The sequence below is a fragment of the Zerene cesonia genome, chromosome 16 (assembly GCF_012273895.1).
Source record: "Zerene cesonia ecotype Mississippi chromosome 16, Zerene_cesonia_1.1, whole genome shotgun sequence".
In the NCBI taxonomy this organism is placed as follows: Eukaryota; Metazoa; Arthropoda; class Insecta; order Lepidoptera; family Pieridae; genus Zerene; species Zerene cesonia.
Window position 1 is genome coordinate 2,215,048 of NC_052117.1, and position 15,877 is coordinate 2,230,924.

At 34.4% G+C, this 15,877-nt stretch overlaps 1 protein-coding gene across 11 annotated transcripts in view; it reads right to left on the minus strand.

Annotated features, from left to right (window-relative positions):
• The window catches only part of LOC119833128 (uncharacterized protein CG43867), a 232,171-nt gene that overhangs the window by 192,793 nt on the left and 23,501 nt on the right, over positions 1 to 15,877 (minus strand). The window contains exon 1 of one of the 11 annotated variants that reach the window (XM_038357022.1): positions 10,656 to 10,778. The exons of 9 other annotated variants lie outside the window; for them this stretch is intronic. The gene's annotated coding sequence lies outside the window, so the exon portion shown is untranslated. Of the gene's footprint in view, positions 1 to 10,651; positions 10,779 to 15,877 lie in introns of those variants that run through there. One more of the 11 variants, XM_038357024.1, reaches the window with a different exon arrangement.

Sequence of the window (15,877 nt, forward strand, 5' to 3'; positions counted from 1 at the left end):
CAGATTCGAAATTCAAATGTAATATTTTTTTATAATTAAGTGTAACAGTATTTATGGCCAGACTAAGTATATATTGAATACAATGAGAAAGGAAGATAAGGGGTCAGAAATATCCTGTATCAAGGTCGAAATTTCTTTCGACCGATATTTTAATTAAGGAAGAGAACAAGGTCTTCAATTAAAGTTTTTATGTAAATTTAACGTAAATTCAGTGAAAAATTATAATAATTTTTATTCAACAATACTAACTTGACTTCATTGTCCCATTAAATAATAAAACATACCTAACCAAAATAAGAAAGTTAGGTTAGGCTCTCCTAGCGCAAAGTTAAATATTAGTTTTAGAAAAATTGAATTTTGACAGATTATGGCAGTTCATTGCACTAAACACACAAGCGTTATAATTTTTTCTTTTGACCCAGCACGTATACAAAGGGCTTTAAAAATTCACAACAGTGTGGCCTCCAAGCTTTAGTCCGCACATTTAGGTCATATAGTGTTTGCTTTTCATTTTCAACACCACCTGAATACTTTACACGTTACCTGGAATATGTGAAATGTGATTACCAGTTAATTACATTCTTGATTAGAACATCGGATTATCCGATACTAGCTTTGCATCCGCGGCCATGCTCGTGTAAAACCTTCTTATATTTTTAACGTGAAAATATATAAGAATGTGCTTATCACGACCGAAATTAGGTACAGACATAGATTATAGTCTGGATTAGCACATAGGCTTCTTTTTACTCGGGTAACACGTGAGTGACGCCGCGGGTTACAGCTATCATATATACGTTGACACTCAACAGCCTCCGATCTCATTCCCATCACCTAGTCTACTCGCTACAAGTTTGATTTATGTGAAGAATGCCCAATCTTCCCAAAATCTTGTCTATCCCTTTGTCAAATATCATTTAAATCGGCTGAGTATTAGGCGAGAAAGGGCAACACAGATAGAGCCTTCGTAGATTTTAGTTCTTACTAATAATAACTAAGTTCTTACAACTTAAAAAAAACAACTTCAACCTAAGGCTTGTAAAGTTCATCCGACTATAACTTGAATATTTATACATAAAAATTCAAATCACATGTGTCATTTTATAAGACAACTAGCTGACCCGGCAAACGCTGCTCTGCCTTACTCTTATCCTTTAGGGATATGAAATACAGATGCTGGCCGATTCTCACACATACCCAATATTGACACAAAATGTCATAAGAATCGGTCCAGCCGTTTCGGAGGAGTTTGGCAACGAAAACTGTGACACGAGAATTTTATATAAGACAATCTACAAGTAAATAAAATAATATAACATTTATTCCCATGCCATCTAAACACGTGGCACGAAATATCAATCAACACAGAACTTAGCGAATCATTATTGAATCAAAAGCGAGTTGTTTACGTATTCAAAATAAACGCGAAATAAGTCAACATCTTTTGATCGTAGCGAGTTAAACGAGACTCGTAATTCCCAGCCAATTCGAAACTTCGGATTGCTTTAATTGGCCGGTCATGCTCATCGTTAAATGTTTCCATTATAATTATTATAATCTATGGCTCAACAATTTCCTAATTATTGTATTTTAAGTTTAAATATTTGGATGAAGTTTCCAGGCAGTCTTGATTTTGCTAACAAATTGTTTGAGTCGTGTAATTAAGAAGATGTTTTATAATTATTAAGTATAATAAATATTTGGTTATTCGGAAAACTTAACCATATTCCTGATAATTTAAAAGACCTTTTATTTCATCGTTTTATTTTACAAACATACAATACTTGTAAAACTTACAACACCCCATCGTTTTTGCGTCGGGGTTAAAATGGAAATGAGTATCCATAGAAATATTATTACTACACAGTAGTTTTATCAAGATATTGGAAAAGTTTATTGCGAAAAAAGCTGAACGGCTAGACACAGTCAGTGGAGTTTCCTTACAAAAAGGATCGACGGAAAAAGACGCCACAAGTTTGAGATAAAAGGCGCTTTTAATTCAGTTCTCTTATGTTGAGAGCGTTATTCCTCTCGTCTTTATCTGCGAATTCGTTATCGAATACTGTTCAGCTCATTTCTTGGCTGTGTCCACATCTGGAATCGTATTTACATTGTTCTAAATCGAGACATGTTTAAGTAATTGTTAAGAAAAATGATTTTAATGTGGGAGTCGAGCACGCTACGGCACGAATTGCGCCAGCTCGCCGAGGATGTACCACACCCACACAGAAAATCGGCGTGAAATAGTAGCATGCGGCTGTGTTTCGTACGGTGATTGGGGAACCGTCCGTTACCTTTTCCTCATCCTATCTAATCCATGAATTCTTTCCAGTCGTCAATCCTTTCCTTATCCCTTTCCCCTTTAAAGTGGGCAGCGCATTCGCAGGGGCACTACCTCTGCGAATGTTCATGCGAACCACCAGCTTATATGGCCGCTGTGACATAAAAAAAGATGAAAAGAATATAAGATTAATTGCCAATCAATGAATTTTACTAATAAAACAGATTGCTTTTTTTTTAAATTACTTTATAAATAGCTCTCAATCCGAAAAATAACTCAAATTGAACAAATACATATCATGTAGTAAATACACCTTTTTTAAATTTCTCACTTTGTGTTGTTCTTGTATTGCTTCGCTTTGCTCGGCTATATAACCGCGATTTCCATTATCCTATCCCAGAAAAAGAGACGGACAGACGGAGTTAATTTCGGCTACATAATATTAGAAACGTAATTCAAAATTATTCAAAGAGCCTTAATACTTATACGTCACTTAATAATAAAACTGTAAAGTAATTATAAAAAGTATAACCTATATAAATAAAAATCTCGACCCTTTTTCTCTAGTTTGATATTTCCAGTAGTTTCCTTCTAAAAATCATCGAACAATGCTTAAAACAAACCTCCTTCTTAACAATCCATTAGTATTATTAAAAAAACCCAAAACATACTTTCGTTAACAAATAAATTATATTTAATTGAAACAAAGAACCCCATAAACCATGGGAGCAGTCTCGTATTTTGGTCCCCAATTACAACCCATTAATTTGCAGGATCTCAAAATTTTACGAGGCCTAAATAACTCCAGTTTATTAAAATGCGTTACATTTGTGTCGACTGGGATTGTTGGAGTAAAAATTTGATTCGATCTGACGCAACGCGACTTTACGAGCACGCATTTAATCTGTCCAAAGATAATTTTGTTAGGTTATATACGACATGATGAAGTAACCTTTTAGACTTGTGTGAGAGAGATCTTATTTTTATACATAGACATCTAACATTAATACATTTGTAGCAAGAACATAAACGATGTTATAATGAAAAGAAAATGTTCAATTATAGTAGCGATGTCTTACGATAAATTATGACAATATTTTTAACATTACGCTTTGAATTTGATGATTGAACAATTAAACAAATTGCATGTATACAAGCGATGTTAGAATTAAAATATTCAGTTCTTGCATTTATCCTTTCCTTCTACTAAACAAGACGTGCGCCAACATTTAGTAATTTAAAAGGAAAATAAGAAACTTGAAATTAACTTTGTTTAATAAAAATGGAAATTCAAAAACTCACCGAGGTATAGAAAATTTATAAAATGAAATTGTAAAACAAAACATTCAAAAACAAATAATTTCTAGTACTTTAAAACCCATAAAACGAAATGATGTAACACAGAGATGATACCCCTGTCCAATATTTCATTTAAATTGTCAAAACACAGTCGTTTATAAAAACAGTCATCATCCAAAACTCCTGTTGCCAACTGATAGTAAAATATTTAATTAAAAAATCCAAAGATAACCGCGGAAAGGAAGTCCGTAGAAAACAAGCGAGTTTTAAAGTATTTTTAATGAATCTTTCTTGTTTTTCTTATCTGTTCCACTTGCATTTTTATTACGGCCATAAAAACGCCTCTAAGTGAATACGTTGTGGGGAAAATACGAGATTATTCTTATGGAACTTTATATTTTTAAATGCACTGAAACAGAAATGGTGGAAATAGAAATCGTAAGGGTGCGAATAAACTGTGAATTCAGTGTAGTTTTTATATCTTCTTCCATAAATTATGTACATAAATGACATAATTTGACTATTGAGACACAATAAAAATTTTAAATTATTTTATTTATGTGGAAACGGAAAATACGGAATAGGAAAATATCTGCATAAGAGATCACCATTGTCCAAGAACATTGGCAGAGGCAGAAAATTGTGACAGAAATTGTGACCCCGCTTTTAAGAGATAAAGCAAAACATTGACGACGGGATAAAGGAATGGGAAAGGTGAGGAAAAGGATACGAGGCTTCTTATATCATGCAGTGAACATATATATGTTCACTGCAGGGACTCGGGCATCATCAGTCCATATGGACTTATGATGATAATTGATAAAGCCAACATTCAATGACAAGATTCATACTTGCAGTCACTCGTTAACGATATTAATCACGCTGATAGCCACAAGACGCTAAAATGGTCGTACTTAAAATAATTTAAGTGTTCCCACAAACTTAAGCCATAAAGAGGCAAAGACACAGTCGGTAACATTTTTCATTACAGCGGGAAATTCAGCCGGTAAACAATAATAAGACGTGTCCGCTCTGTGTAAGAGTAATTACGGCTTGGCAATTTGTTCCCAGCTGCTTTAATGTCTTTCAGACGGGATCTAGAATAATAATTGTTATACACATTTCAAGTGAGAGTGTAAACTATCGCACTGGTAATAAGGTTTATTGTTTATTAAAATGTATTTTACCGATTACATTTTTTAAGTGGTAACTGAGCTGGTGGTTTGAAAATAAGAGAACACCACGGCCCTTCAACATTGCAGAGGTAGAATATAAGGAATGAAGGATTAAAGGAAAGGATTAACTACGGGAATAAAGGAATGGACTGGGAAGGGTAAGGAAAGGGAACGGGCCTCCGGCTCTTCCATCCTCCGTACGAAAACACTACTATGTTCACTGTTACGTAATGCTACTGCATTTACATGCTAATATTTCACGCCGATCTTCTGTGGGAGTGTGGTAATCTTCCCTAGAGTGAGACCGCCTAACTCGTAAGGAAGCGTGGTCAGCACCCATACTTTAATGACATACTTTAATGTGTTAAGAAACCGTACACGTATACGTTATTACTGTTTATATAAAAGAACAAAAATCGTAAATAAACTCAAAAAAATACTTAAAACAAGTACCCGCCTCCGTATTGGTCTTACCTTTTAAACCTGCCCTGGACTATTCAGAATGCACCAATACCATGATTATAAAAATCAGACCATCCATTCACGTTTTTAGCGAGAGTAACGAACAGCAATTGATTTTTATAAATAAGAAGATTAACGTAATATAGTTATGACAATCATAAAACGTCTAAATTTACTTTCAATTCATTAGACACGAAGTAAACCAGATTTCATCAAAGCAAGCAATGAGAATAATACAAATGAGTGCGATTTGTACCAAACGGCTCACTAATTCCAATCTGTTACAATTATTTGTATGTAAATTGAAGGATTTTGTCCTTTCATCGAGCCGCTTATCTCAGCCAGCTCAATTGGTACTAATTCATCATTCATTACCTAAACTTCGTAATTGAATTTCTAATAACATTTGATTAAAATACTTGCGTGTTTTAAATGGTTTACTTTTTAAATACTAATATATAATGCATTTAACGTTGTATGTGGTAGTCGAGCACGCTTCGGCACGAATTGGGCCAGCTCGCACCAGGGAAGTACCACCAGCGAAGACCGACGTGGGGGAATGGGGTAGCCGGAGGCACATATCCGTGTCCATACCCTTCCCAGTCTTTTCCTTTATTCCTCTCGCCAATCCTTTCTTAATACCTTCCCAATTTAAAGTCGGCAATCCATTTGTAGAGGCGTAAGGTCTGTAATGGACCTTACGCCTCTTCAAATGTTCATGGGCGGTGGTAGCACTTACTATGAGGCGACCCACCACCTCCATTACCGACTATGACATAAAAAAATGAAATAAGAGTAACTATTTGACATCGTTATAACTAATGACTTGTATGAAACGTAAGATTTTTCGAATCAGACACGTATTTCCTGATATAAGCGACAACAAAACAAACAAAACTCTTCAACTTTATATAACTATAAAAAAATATGAATATATTAGTATCGATTTAGACATTTTATCCCCAGTCAAAACCTAAGCTAATCCACATCTAACATGAAAACATATTTTGAGCTCGAAAACAATCTCAATAATCATAAAAAGTTTACATTTGGACGCTACTTTATTTTCCAATTTCATTGTATCATTAGGTTTTTAAATAGAGTAAGCGAATACAATATATGTGTAATAATATACACTAATAATATAAAGTAGAAGATTTTGTTAGTTTGTATGAATAAGCTTATCTCAGAAACTATTGGATCGATTTCAAATTATTTCACCGCTCGATTTGGATAAGATACCTGAGTTCTATAGGCTATAATATACCACGGGCATAGCCGGGGCAATCAGCTAGTAATAAATAAACTGGCTGCTTTTAGTTCGGTCTCTATGACAGAGTAAACGCGCAGAGTAAACGTAAAACATTACCTGTGGAAACTATTTTCTAACCTAAATTCTTTATCCTTGAAATGTACTTGACTATACGTCCACCAACCTTTCCACTTACGCTTTGTTTTTTCCTCATTAACCTAACAAACTTACAACATTTATGTAAATGCCACACGTGCGAACTTCAGCTCGGCCTACAAAGTATCATTAGTTAAAATTACAGAAGTCACGGCATCACTCCCTTGAAAGCAATGTAAACTTTCTGTATGGGCTTGGCATTCATCGGGAAAGATGGTTTGTCAAACTGTGCTACGATGCTTGGATGTGTGTGTTTATCGTGTTTATTAATGTATATAGCACATTTTATAGTATTTATTGAATATGAATACTTTCGTTATTTAAGAAACAAAACTATAAATATGAAAATTTGAATTGTGTGAAATTGAAGTTGAGAATGCGCGAATCATTAATCGTATAAAATTATACACATAATATATTAAGAAATTCAGATTGTATAATAAAAATTCAGTACCACCCATTACTCTCGAGTGATTAAAAATCAGCATAATACATCAAATTCCAAAAGGCCTTTGTCCGAGCAAGCTCTAAGTGTAACAATAATGCATTTGGCTTGCATGTTGGCTTTTGACCTTTGCTTCATATATTGGATGTACTTTTAATTATTATAATTTAGTTAGTATATCACCGATGGTCAGCAAGAGTACCGCGCATGACTCATTCATATATAGTTTCAGTTTAATCCATTCATATTTCGCGCATGTATCTATCACTCTTAAATACAATTATCATACACTAGCTGCGCCCCACGGTTTCACTCGCGTGAGTCCGTATCTCGTGGGAATATCGGGATAAAAAGTTGCCTATATGTTATTCCAGTTGTCCAGCTGTCTACGTACCAAATTTCATTAAAATGGTTTTAGTAGTTTTTGCGTGAAAGAGTAACAAACACTCACACATCCTTAAAAACTTTCGCAGTTATAATACTAGTAGGACTACTAGGACTAGTAGGATTAGTCCGGATAGCCCGTACAGCCTTAAGTAGTTGTTCCATTTTTACTGCTAGCAACTAAAATCTATCTCATTACACGAAACAATACCCTTGTCTCTCCTACGCCTTCGTCATTATGTATTCCGAACTCAGTAAGTGCACAAGTTGGCGACATATTGCGACTTCCCAACTTTCACTAGATGAGACTTGAAGTGTCTACAGCACAGATTAGATAATAGTTACTCTAGTAAACTATAATAGTAGTCGTAAAGTAGGCATCCTTGTGTGAGTTATGTGAAACTTATATGTTACGACAATGTGCCGTTTGTTTGTGTGCTCTCAGAATATATTAGAAATATTATATTACACTCAATGTACTAATTTATAGAGATGTACAATGTAATAATTGTTTAAATATAAACATCAAATTATGCTGTTTTTGAAGTGCTAATTTCTTATGCAAGTATGTATAGCTTCCCTTTTCTCACACATACAGCAGCGATAGATAAGCTCTTGCTCTCTCACTCTAACCTACCGCATTAGCCATATTTCGGACAGATATAAGTTTAATTCAATATAGATGTTCATTTGACATATCGTAATAATCGTTGCATAAATTCTGCCGTTTCATAAAAAAGCTACCATAAAAATCATATGAAACTGCTAGTTTCTGAGAAAAATTCTCCCTTAAAATCCAGTTATATTTCAGTACTATTGCAAAATTTGGGTAACAAAGAGCAAAATCAGTATATGAGAAAATCCATACCATAAATACTCATTCAGCATTGGATTATTGTGATAAAAGGAGGTCCCAATAGATGCAAAAATATCGAAAAAGCAGGGGAGATGCAAGGCTATGATTATGGCTAGTTTCGTCATAAAAACGAGAAAGGATTGCACTTCCATTACCGAGATATTGTCAATAGCCTATTGAAGCAGATTTTCCACACTGTTACACCATTTTGTTCATATAGGAATCAGCTTCAAATTATAATCAAAGTTTTGAGACATTGATTTATTATAAATAGGGAAATATATTTATAAAAATAGCTATAATAAATCTCTACTTACTAATATTCGAATATATAACAACGTTTTTCATACAAAACACATTTTAGTCCCGAAATAAAGAAAAATAGTTTGCATGTTTCGTAAATCACTAAAGATATATTCGTTAACACATTATGAATTTAATATAGAACTGATCTAACTATTCAAATTAATAATAACCCATGGTGCGATATAAATTTCACAATCTACAGTCTCTCAACTTAGTACTATTGCATATATAGCGATGTCATCGTGATACACAAAAAAATCCTCTTAAAAAGGAAACATAAGACCACCCACGTTGCATTTATACTGATATACAAACAACGTCCGAAAAAAAGATCGATTTTAGTAATTACTCATCCCAGTATATAAGGTAAACGCCCAAATTAAGGCCGTATTTGACATCAATCAACGCGAATATGACGTCACTAGGGCCGGAACCACTCCGGGGGTCCGAAACGTCGAACCTTAAACGATTTCGGGGTCACTAATGTCCGTAGTGTACATTATAGAAACCTTTACCCGGAAAGTTAATGGACCCCGTGCTATGGACAAATGGTTGCAAGTCATATGCTTTGGTAACCTTGCTGATGACATAAAAATTCTCATAATATGCAATGGAAAAAATAATTTACCAATGTGACAGCACATCTTTTAAACCTTTTTTATATAGGTATACTAGCTGCATCCGGCAAACGCTGTTCTGCCTTACTCTTATCATTTAGGGGTGTGAAAAATAGATGTTAGCCGATTCTCAGACCTACCCAATATGCTTACCAAATTTCAGAGGAATCGGTCAAGCCATTTCGGAGGAGTATAGAGACTAACATTGTGACACGAGAATTTTATATATAAGATAATAAAAATAAGGACATTGGTACGATGTACCAATATTAAATGAGAACATAAAAAAATCACACGAAGTAGTCTACATGTCTCAAATTATTCAATACTGTTTTTTTACCAGCATCATTAAACTAATAAAATATTTAATAAGCGTTTAAAAAACCCTGCATTTTTCATACATTGTAACATATACATATTAGAAAAAAAAGTATACCGTCTTCAACGATTCTGGTGTTTCGCGTGCGTTGCGACGCTGTTTTCTTTCGCTCTCTAAAACTTCCAAACCGATATTGACGAAATTGACACTGAACTCTAAGTTGGAGCGTACCCAATACATCTGAATAACATTTCAAACCGACGAGTTATGCGCGGACATACATACTAAACATACACACATGAAATTTGACACACGTGTTTAGAAGCTATAATAGACTAACATATCAAACCGTATAATACCACACATATACACATGGAATTGATAGCCTCCTTTTTTGAAGTCGTCTAACAAATATACATCTTATCACAAACATCATCAAGTGTTGATTAATATAAAGCCATTCGTGCGGAATGAGTGTCATTTACTCCAACATCCTTCAACAAAAAAACGCAAATGGACGTCGTTAGACCCGGCTATTTGTATGAAATAAACATAAATTACGAGGAAGATGATTTGCTTAGGAATTGAATATTACGCTATGCGTGAGCTGGGTTCTTTGGTGCGAAGTGTAATGTCATTTTAGGACACCTTATATACATTCATAATACAGTTTGTTTGTTTTTTTTTAACGCGCTATCCTCAGGAACTATTCTATCAATATCAAAAATTCTTTCGCCGTAGGATGGGTAGCTGATCTGAAATAGGCTATATAAGTACAACGAATGGACCGCGAATAAAAATTTAAGCGATAAGTTTAAACGTACAAAATATCAGTTGTCCAGCTGTCTACTTAGCAATTCATTTCATTGCAATCGGGTCAGTAGTTTTTGCGTGAAAGAGCAACAAACACACACACATCCTTACAAACTTTCGCATTTATAATATTAGTAATTACTAATCCTAGTAGAAAGTAGGATAGGATAGGATGACTAAACTCTTATTAGAAATCAAAAAAATTAATGGTAAGTTATCTAGAATTAAATACACATAGTACACACAAATTATAAAAAATCTCAATTTTGTCACAACATAACAATACTTACTTGAAACTGTCAGTGCGCCAAACCCAATCACTTTTACAAATACCATTACACGTTCTATTGAAAATTTTATCGTACATGTAAATAGCAAAACATTTCATATGCACACAGCGTGTCAATATCGCAATAGACACTGCGTTTGTAAAGCCACTGATAGTGTCAGTGAAGGACATTTTAATAATATTCAATTGGGATTCCACGTGTCGCTTTCAATGCTTTGACGAATAGTGAAATTTTTATGTTAGAAAAAAAGGGTAGAACAAACTATCTATCTTTTTATTTATGGGAATAAATTTTGGCTATGAATGCAAAAATATCCATTATATTATGTTTATTGTTATAAAAAATAAACCGTTATCAAATAAAAAAGAATCGTGAAAATCGGTTCGCCCACAAAAAAACTATAAGGTAACAAACGCAAAAGATACATTTGAATTGATAACTCTTACTCTCAGAAGGTCAACTAAATTAGTTGAAATTTAGTATAAATAATTCGCTATGGTTTTTAACGTGGTGACGTTTTTATTCGTTTCTTATGAGCAAAAAGCTTTTACAATTTTTAAAATGGGTTCAGTAATTTGAGAGCTAAACCGTTACAATCAAATATTATAATCTATCCTCCTTATAATATTAGTAGGTGTTATTCTACGAATGAAATTTACAAAGTGAGTCAGTGAGAAGGGGAAAGTGAATTAGTAGAGATTTAGTTAAAAGGTGCTACTTAATATATTACAACGAAAACTGCCTGAAAAAACTCAAGTAAATACTCTAAGCTCGGGCTTAAAATGTAATTGCTTTCTAAATTTATTGCGTTAAAATTAAAAAGGCACCGTGCGGCCTAATAAAATATCATAAACTAACTCCAACCTCCGCCATTTTGACGTTATTATGACGCAATAAAAATAATGTTCTTAATTGGGGTCTTCCACGTTTTTATATGTGTATTCCTTAGGCAATAAATTAGGCTCATTTTCATTCTGTCATTATGATTTGGAATGATTTATAACCGATTCGTTAAATGTCACTTTCAAGAACAAAACGAGTCTGAAACTACTTAAGGTCCTCTTTTATTGTTTAGTCCAATTTTAGTAAGATATGATCTATTTAAACATGAATTGTATGTGAATGCTAACACGAACCATGCTTGTCCATTTATAGTATAACCCAAAAAATCCCTTAATAAAAACGCCATAGATGGAAGGGTGTCCCATGAATTAGGTAGCATCAAAAATGGCATACGATAACATATCATTGAGACGGTCAAACGAGCAAACTAACACTCGTAAACCCTGTTCTACATGAGAACGCAGTGGAGTTTCTACTAGGGCGGAGTACACTTGCGACTTTCTTTCATTTTTATTATATTATCAATTACAACTATTGGAAGTGCGCAAGTTGTTACATTAGTGCTTAGAATCCGAAACATAAAAGTCACAATGATATGTTGATTTATCATAATGAATCAGTATAGAAAATATAAGTATAATTAAAAAAAAAACGATTGTTACAAACTTAACATATAGATAGCCAAGTCACGCAACACGGTTATTATTCTACAGAAAAAAATGTGAGAAAGAAAAGCACTAAAATCTCTAATGTTTCAAATAAAAAAATTAACTCGATCATCGCATGATAACAATGTGAACACAACTAATACATATTATATTTGTTCACGGTCAATCCATCTTATCAAATGGCGCAAATCACGCCCAGTTTAAACGAGACTTCGATATCCCGACGGACTATCGCAAAATTTTCATCGTCGCAATAAATGGATTGAACGCCAACCTCAAAAGCGGCATATAGCTACATGCGACTTCCCATCGCATCGCAAGTCGCACGAAAGTCGCGAGCCTACGCAACTTCTACAGGCTTATCATTACACATTTCGAGTCCCGGCCATCAAACGAGCGAAACCCCTATAAATAAGCTACAGGCCAGATTGCCAGGATATAAATGAAAGGGTGCAGGAATTAGGGTTTTTTACTACGAAACTCAGTCGCGGACCCCATCGCTTTTAGTAACTTTTTATACTGTGAGAAATGGTTCAAGATTGATGAAAGATTAGGTGTGATTACAGTGATTGAGGAATTTACTACCAACGAGTTTCTTTTATATAAACAACACTTGTGTTTATTTTACATTTTCCCTAAGATTGTTTAAATCTGAACCAATATTAGAATAGGTTGTGTATTGGTTAGTTGATCGTGATTACTTTAACAACTGACGGGTCGAGTTTAAAAGGTCTTTCATCAGTTAAAAGCTTCTTTTATGCATGACATAGGGTATAAGATATGAACATCATCATCAGGTCATACATGTTCTCACAGCTCACACCCAGGCCTCCTATGAGTGTTCAGGCCATAGCCATATACCACAGGCCTGAGGCTCTAGGTTTTGTTCTACCATGTTCCGTCAAACAGCTTCCAGTGTTGTGGGTGTACTTATAAAATTTTCACAAAATTAATACGAATACGAATATACGAATTTAAATGTAAGTAAGAGGAGGAGGCCTATATCCTTTTCCTCACTTTCGCAGTCCATTCCTTTATTCCCGTGGCAAATCCTTTCCATAACCTTTAGCCCTTTAGCCCTCAATATCTGGCAATGCTTTAGCAGCGATCTTACTCTGCAAATGTTCTTGGTGGATCGCTTACTCATCAGGCGAACCAGCAGCTCAGTTGCTCTCTATTATATAAAAAAGTATCTCCATTCTTATTTCGCGGTGTTTTATATCCATACTGTTCCATAATGCTATTTTTAGCATCGTACTAATAGACTCGAATTGTTAGCAGAGGTCTGCTAATCTTTAATAATTATCACATTATTGCAAATATATCGAATAGATACCTATATTATTGACAGGTCCCGCTAAACCTGGTAAACTAGACCTAAAAATTAATTCAGATTGAATGAAAAGGTCTTTAAAAAAACTGACCATTTACGTACAAAAAATAATCATTACATATTGTAGGGTAGGGCCCTAAAGTATATCGATAGAACACTTTTAAAATATTGACAGATCCAGGCAATGTTTTTATATGAATTACAAACTATATTCAAAAAATCGTAAATAATTTCCCCGATAACCAAACCATGTCATGAAATATTCAAAACAACGTTTCGCCACCAAACCCACTACTCAAGCGATAACCGAGCAAAACTAAAGCATTAGGCACACAGCCAAAAACTTCACTTTGATACCTAAGAGATATCTTGGTTCCAGTCCTAACTTAGCTACGTCTCGGAAGTTAGGAACGATGCATTAATTAATTCATTATTAACTGAGAGAGCTTGTAAACTCCGTGCAGTCGTGTGTACGTGGATTTACATTTATTTAGTCAGAGTTAATGGAAATCCGTCAGGGGTTTGTAATTATGTGATCCGTATAGTAGTCACCAGTCTGCACACGCCACTATAATTTTACAGGCAACATTTGCGCTTGAAATATGTTCCTTTTCAACAAACCCATAATTGTATGTACCTAGCAAATAAGTTCTGTAAATGATAAAAAAATAATTCCTTTCTATAATCATTATTATACCAATGTTAGTGTAAATAGTTAAATGTCCATTCAGCTATCAGCATATCAATTTCATTCAATCTTTTAAAACAACAGCAAATTATTCACTAGTCCAACACCTTTAAGAATGTAAGGTTTCAAAAGGCAATATTATGAAGACAACGTTATAAGTACGTATACATACAGGCTTTCCAGGTGTCTCCACACATTGCACATAAATTCAATCCAAGCCTCACGTCACACAATCGAAAACATCTTCCAACCCACATCACTGTGACGTGTCGTTTAAGCTTTCAATAGGCTTTCATGCATGCGACATGACGTCACTACAATGACGTCAATCCACAAAGGAGATAATTGAATATTACCGATCGCTGTATAGGGAAGGAGGCTTATGTCGGCACAAATCGCTTCTTTATGAGGTGAGATATTGACAACGTATTATGTTTTAACCCGTGATTTAATCTTTTGTGATAAATAAATACCCATTATACATCGGCGCTGTATCTCTATTGAGTAAAGCCATTAAAAGAGAACAAGAGTCAATACCTCTTATAGATATAGTTCTTGTTCTAAACTGAAATTATAAAAGGAAATATTTTGTTTGCTTGTCATTGTTTAACTCAAAAACCACACAACCGATTTTATTATGTTAGAGAGAACTATTTATCGTTAGTCGTTACCGAGTATACATACAACATAACCTATTTTTAATTTTTATCACCCGTCATCGCGGTCGAAGCTGAGTCAAGTGACTAGTACATTATATATTTGTTCAGTTTTACGCCAGTATAATATGTGAATAATACTTAACACCCGGTAAACCATTTACGAGCGTAATAAAGATATTTAATTTGATTTCATATAGTCATTTGACATTTCCAAAACGTTATAGTAGATAACAAATTCTACAAAATCCTAATTTTCGTCCAACAAATAATTTATACCAGGCTAAAGATGAAATTGATCATATTTAAGTTGGTGTACAAACAATATAAAATTGAAGAGTTTGTTTGTTTGAATGCGTTAATCTCAGGATCTAGTAGGCCATTTTCAATAATTCAAACACCGTTTCATGTATACGTGATTCCGGAGTACTATTGTCTATATATATAAACGGGTGAAGCCGGGGCGAACCGCTAGTAGTTAATAATGAACACAGCTCTGTACCTTATTAAACTGATACGCGAAAATTTCTGACCGTCGTAATTAAAGTTTGAGTATTAGAGACCCGCAGATGGGGTCCGGCGAGGGATCATACATCATTATTAGCCCCTTAATTGTCATACATACGCGTGGGCGCTAATTGGTAAAAAAATTGACCCGTGAATAAGCTAGTCTAACTTTGTTGGTTGGTTTGAACATTATTCTTTATAATTTTTATTGTGGGAGTCGAGCATTACAGCAGTCCATGCCTTCTTACCAGTCATCAATCCTTTCCTCATCCCTTATCCCTTAAAAGCGGGCAGCGTCTTCTCAGAGGTCTGAGCCTCTGCGAATGTTCATGGGCGGTGGTGATCGCTTACCATCAGGCGAACCACCAGCTCAGTTGCCCGCTATGACATGACATAAAAAAATACTTTTGATGTTTTCAATTTTTTTGTTTTCTTGTTTTGTTGCCAGATTTTATAACTTCTACTATTTCTCACATACAATCAAGCAACAAGCCGTATTCAATAACAGTTCACAAACCGATATGCTT